Source organism: Bos indicus x Bos taurus, chromosome 8 (genome assembly GCF_003369695.1).
Source record: "Bos indicus x Bos taurus breed Angus x Brahman F1 hybrid chromosome 8, Bos_hybrid_MaternalHap_v2.0, whole genome shotgun sequence".
Classification (NCBI taxonomy): domain Eukaryota; kingdom Metazoa; phylum Chordata; class Mammalia; order Artiodactyla; family Bovidae; genus Bos; species Bos indicus x Bos taurus.
In genome coordinates, this window is record NC_040083.1 from 98,698,853 (window position 1) to 98,704,852 (window position 6,000).

At 41.0% G+C, this 6,000-nt stretch overlaps 1 protein-coding gene across 1 annotated transcript in view; it reads right to left on the reverse strand.

Annotated features, from left to right (window-relative positions):
• Positions 1-3,171: 3,171 nt before the first annotated feature.
• FRRS1L (ferric chelate reductase 1 like) overlaps positions 3,172-6,000 on the reverse strand; it is a 28,069-nt gene continuing 25,240 nt past the window's right edge. Inside the window, 1 exon segment of the mRNA XM_027550460.1 lies at positions 3,172-6,000. This exon segment is cut by the window's right edge and continues 3,739 nt beyond it. The gene's annotated coding sequence lies outside the window, so the exon portion shown is untranslated.

Below are 6,000 nucleotides of genomic sequence, written 5' to 3' on the forward strand. Positions count from 1 at the left end.
GTTCAGTTGCTCAGTCGTGTCCGACTCTTTGCAACCCCATGAATTGCAGCACGCCAGGCCTCCCTGTCCATCACCAGCTCCCGGAGTTCATTCAGACTCACGTCCATCGAGTCAGTGATGCCATCCAGCCATCTATCTCATCCTCTGTCGTCCCCTTCTCCTCCTGCCCCCAATTCCTCCCAGCATCAGAGTCTTTGCCAATGAGTCAACTCTTCGCATGAGGTGGCCAAAGTACTGGAGTTTCAGCTTTAGCATCATTCTTTCCAAAGAAATCCCAGGGCTGATGTCTTTCAGAATGGATTGGTTGGATCTCCTTGCAGTCCATGGGACTCTCAAGAGTCTTCTCCAACACCACAGTTCAAAAGCATCAATTCTTTGGCGCTCAGCCTTCTTCACAGTCCAACTCTCACATCCATACATGACCACAGGAAAAACTACAGCCTTGACTAGACGGACCTTTGTTGGCAAAGTAATGTCTCCTGCTTTTCAATATGCTGTCTAGGTTGGGCATAACTTTCCTTCCAAGGAGTAAGCGTCTTTTAATTGCATGGCTGCAGTCACCATCTGCAGTGATTTTGGAGCCCCCCAAAATAAAGTCTGACACTGTTTCCACTGTTTCCCCATCTATTTCCCATGAAGTGATGGGACCAGATGCCATGATCTTCGTTTTCTGAATGTTGAGCTTTAAGCCAACTTTTTCACTCTCCACTTTCACTTTCATCAAGAGGCTTTTTAGTTCCTCTTCACTTTCTGCCATAAGGGTGGTGTCATCTGCATATCTGAGGTTATTGATATTTCTCCCGGCAATCTTGATTCCAGCTTGTGTTTTTTCCAGTGCAGCATTTCTCATAATGTACTCTGCATATAAGTTAAATAAACAGGGTGACAATATACAGCCTTGACGTACTCCTTTTCCTATTTGGAACCAGTCTGTTGTTCCATGTCCAGTTCTAACTGTTGCTTCCTGACCTGCATACAGATTTCTCAAGAGGCAGGTCAAGTGGTCTGGTATTCCCCTCTCTTACAGAATTTTCCACAGTTTATTGTGATCCACACAGTCAAAGGCTTTGGCATAGTCAATAAAGCAGAAATAGATGTTTTTCTGGAACTCTCTTGCTTTTTCGATGATCCAGCGGATGTTGGCAATTTGATCTCTGGTTCTTCTGCCTTTTCTAAAACCAGCTTGAACATCAGGAAGTTCACGGTTCACGTATTACTGAAGCCTGGCTTGGAGAATTTTGAGCATTACTTTACTAGCATGTGAGATGAGTGCAAGCTCTTTACTATGTCGTAAAGAGCCACACTCACCCTGCCTCACCTCTCCCCACTCCCTGCTTCATCCTTTATCCTCCAGCACTTGGGTGGCCCCTAACAATATCCAGGAGTTAATCCTTAAAACCTGTGAAGTATGTTACTTTACTTACACTTTGCAGATATGATGAGGTTAAGGACTTTGAGATAGGGAAATTATCCTGGATAATATGGATGGGGTCTAAATGTAATCACAGGTATCTCTATTCGAGGGAGGGAAGGAGATTAGACTACAGAAGAGGAGAAGCAACCTGACCTCTCCGACCACAGAGGCAGACATTGGAGTCATGAGGCCATGGGCCAAAGAATACCCACAGCTACCAAAAGCTGTAAGAGCCAAGGAAGAGTTCTCTCCCCTGGAGTTCCCGGGAGAAACCAGCCCTGCCAATCTCTACATTTTAGCTGCATGCAATTCTCTTCAGACCTCTGGCCTCCAGAACTTCAAGAGAATACATTTCTGTTGTTGGAAGCCACTAAATTTATGGTAACTTGTCACAGCAGCAATCGGAAACTCATACAAACCCTGTCCAATGACAGTGGTTCCCAACTCATCCTGCTGGCCTTTCTCCTGGGTTGCTCTCCCCTTTCTTGAAGATGCCTCTCCACATCCTTTGCCTGCTTTACGCCTATTCCTTCTTTAAGGTTCAACCTCAGGGACTTCCCTGGTGGTCCAGTGGCTAAGACTCCGCGTTCCGAATGCAGGGGGCCCAGGTTCGATCCCTGGTCAGGGAATTAGATTCCGCATGCTGCAACCAAGAATTTGTGTGATGCAACTCAAAGATCCTGCATGAACAACTAAGGCCCTGTGCAGCCAAAGACATAAATAAATACTGAAAAAGAGAGATTCAGCCCCAGCACTGCACCTGCTTTCCTGGCTACCCCAGGCTGGGTGAGGATCCCTACTCCACCCGAGCGTTTCCTTACACTGCAGTCGCCAAATGATATCATTTCGATGTTTATGTATTTGACTCTCCGAATAGGCTGTGAGCCTCCTAGAGGCAGAAATCAAGAGCAGGTCTTCCTCTTGTCCTCCAAGTGTAGTTTCTCACATACAGACTGGCACATAAGAGTCCTCAATAAACATTCATTGAATGAATGAATCCACAGGTGGTTAAAGCTGCTTGACCTCCTGGAAGCAAGTGACTTTCACGTCCACTCCACTTCAGCAGTCTCTTTTTACAGCCCATCCTCTGGCCCTCGCACCTGGGACTGAGCCCTAAGAAACTTACAAGTCAAACATCATCAGCCAAGGTCAGGTATGATAGCTGAGCTACCCACTGAGAATACTGCAAAATAAATACCACAGGATACCAAAATAAATACCACGAGGATACCAAAAAATAACCAAATACTTGTTTGGGGAGGTGGTAAGAGTTACAGCCTATAATGCAGAATGTGGTAATAATTCTTTCTTAACATGACATTCCTTGCACTTTTCAACCTAGTCCCAGTTTCTCAATTTGCTCAGCTATTGCATTCTGCAATTTCCACACCACCCTGATGATTCATAAGACTTTACCACTAAACTAACTGTTGTTAACATACAACATGATTTAGTTACCACCAAGGTCTATAACGAAATTCTTAGAGCTAGTATGCCCTGTCAGTCAACTAATACAATTTAAATGGGATTACAGGCCTCCATTTACTATCTGATAAAGGCATTAGGCTGAAGCTTTAAATACAGATTTCTTTTGCAAATTGTTTTTCTTGCAAATATTTTTACCTGACTACTGCAACATGATTTTTCCTTTGTCAGGATGACAGGCTCTCATCTTCTCCAAGGTTTATAACTTCACAAAGACTTTACTGATGAAAGGATGTAAAACAAACAAACATAAAATCAAAAATGCATCAGAGTAAAGCAGTAAAGAATTACAAACTTTAATTACATCAACTGAAGAATTTCAAACCATGTTGAGAATTTATATTTTAAAGTTTAAACCTAGTTAATATATTCTAACTCTAACATAATCCTCTAAATACAGGAGTATTCGTGATATCATATGGACAGAATAATCACTTAGAAAGCATCTAGGAATATTGCTACCATTACTTTACATAAACAGAAATCCATGTCTTTATTAGTAAGGTACCACACATCATAGAGTAAAAATTCACATAGGACAGGCTTATAAATATACATAAATCTCAAAATCAATCACAAGTGAACATTAGGTACACAATTATTATAAAACAAATATAACCCATCAATGTCTATTTAAAGGCATAGTTCTTACAAAATAGTATTTGATAGACAAGTCTCAAAAAAGTATTATTAATACTTCTGGAGCCAGATTGTTCCAGCATATCAGCGCATCTGGGGGAATAAGGCATGTGGAGAAGTTGCATTTGCTCTTCCAGGTGGTCAGGACATTCTATCTGATGAAAAGATAACGGCTTCAGTGATCTGGGTGAATGCCACAACCACCGCAGCACCCCATAATCCTACAGAATTGATCACTCTCCAGAAGAATGGAATGGAACAGCTATTTGCCTAATGGCCAATATCCAGGGGAAACAGAAAACATTAATGGAATATCAGCAGAGTTGAAGTGAAAAATCCCAAAGAGCTTGATGATTCACTTAAATCTTTAACCATATTTAAAATCACATTAATAGCCACTATTTTCATGAAAAAGAATGTATACTTATCTATTAAATATAAAAACAACCAAGTATAACTTGAAACTAAATAATTGATTAAATGAATAAGGAATCTAATTAAATATAAAACATGGATAGGTTGCATCAACATGCCATTTACTCAATTCACACTAGTCTTGGTTTCTTAACTAACTGTATAGAAAAGTCAAACTCAACAATGATACTTTATACATTCTTAACAAGTCATAGAATGTTGAATGGAGGAGGCAAAGTTTAATAAAGGACCCAGGAATCCTTTCTACAAACTAAACTACCATAAACTCAAGGGTAGTTTTGCCTATAATACACACAATGTTTTACCTCTTGAGTTTTAAAGTATTTAAGAGACCAGATCAGAAACAGAAACAATCCTGACAAGGACTTTCAAATGGTATATATACAGGCATTTATGTATAAACACAGTGCCCATCACATATGCACAGATGTATATACAAACACACCGAGAATAATCACACTGTTCGCTAAACATAACCAATTCTGTGTAGAGAACAGAGCAATTCTATACAGCAAGTATTCCCATCTCAGCATTTGGACTATTGTGGTGGTTCTCAAACATATTTCCATTATGATACAGGAGGTTATGCCACAGTCACATGTGTAAAACACTCCCATCCCATGAATGTAATAGATTTAGGTAATACTTAAAAACTGTCTAGAGGAAAATACATTAGTCTGAAACATTGTACAGCTGACCCTTGAACAACACCAGTTCGACCAGGTCCGCTTAAATATGGATCTTTTTCAACAGTAAATATTGCAGTGCTACACTCACTGAGGCTGGTTGCATCCTTGGATGTGGGGCTACAGATAGGAGGAGCCTCAGACATGGGAACTACCTGTTTTGGAGGGATTACTCTAAATTATAGGTGGATTTTCCACTAAAGGACACTATCAGTATCCCTAAGCCTTTGTGATCTTTAAGGGTCAACTGTAATCCCACCATGAAGAGCAATGGCACAGTAAAAGTCATTCACAATTGCCTCAACCTAGATAAAATAAAACTGCTGTTCACCCAGCTCTGACTTTACTGCTCTCTCTTTCACATCTGCTGCTGCTACTGCTGCTAAGTCGCTTCAGGCGTGTCCGACTCTGTGCGACCCCATAGACGGCAGCCCACCAGGCTCCCCGGTCCCTGGGATTCTCCAGGCAAGAACACTGGAGTGGGTTGCCATTTCATTCTCCAGTGCATGAAAGTGAAAAGTTAAAGTGAAGTCGCTCAATCGTGTCCGACTCCTAGCGACCCCATGGACTGCAGCCCACCGGCTCCTCTGTCCATGGGATCTTCCAGGCAAGCCTACTGGAGTGGGGTGCCATTGCCTTCTCCGCTCTTTCACATCAACTCTGGAGAATGCACGTTCTAATGGGAATCCATTATCAAGATAACAATCCATCAATTCTAATTTATTTTACAAATTACTCACTAACATTGATATTTTTACAGTTAACCAGTAACAACTTACATTACTGGCAGTGTCCTATGCAATTGACCATGATACCTGGGTCATTTAGCTGAGAGCAAGAGTGGGAAAACTACAGTCCACAGGCCAACCTGCTGCCTATTTTTGTATGGCCTGCAAGCTAAAATGGTTCTTACATTAAAAATTTTTTTTAATCTAAAGAAAAATATGGGTGACATGTAAATGTTATATAAAATTTGAATTTGTGTCAGTGGCGTTTTACTGGAACACTGCCACGCTCATGGGTTTATGTATTGTCTGTGACAGAGCTGAACAGCTGAGAGACTTTAAAGCCTAAAATATTTATCATCTGGACCTTTACAGAAACACTTTGCTGACCCTCAGGCCAGAACTAAGAATGACAACTTCAGTGGTAATAGCTCTTAAGCACAAAATCCTGAATATAGACTGTAAACTTAATTACAGAGACATTAGTAAAAAAAACTCTGTGGGATGTAATCTATCCCTGAGTTGTCCAAATTGTCCAATTTCCTTAAGGACAGAAGCCAACAAAATATAATTAAATATGGCTCCTGCATTTTGTCTGAAATCATGTTGGCAAATT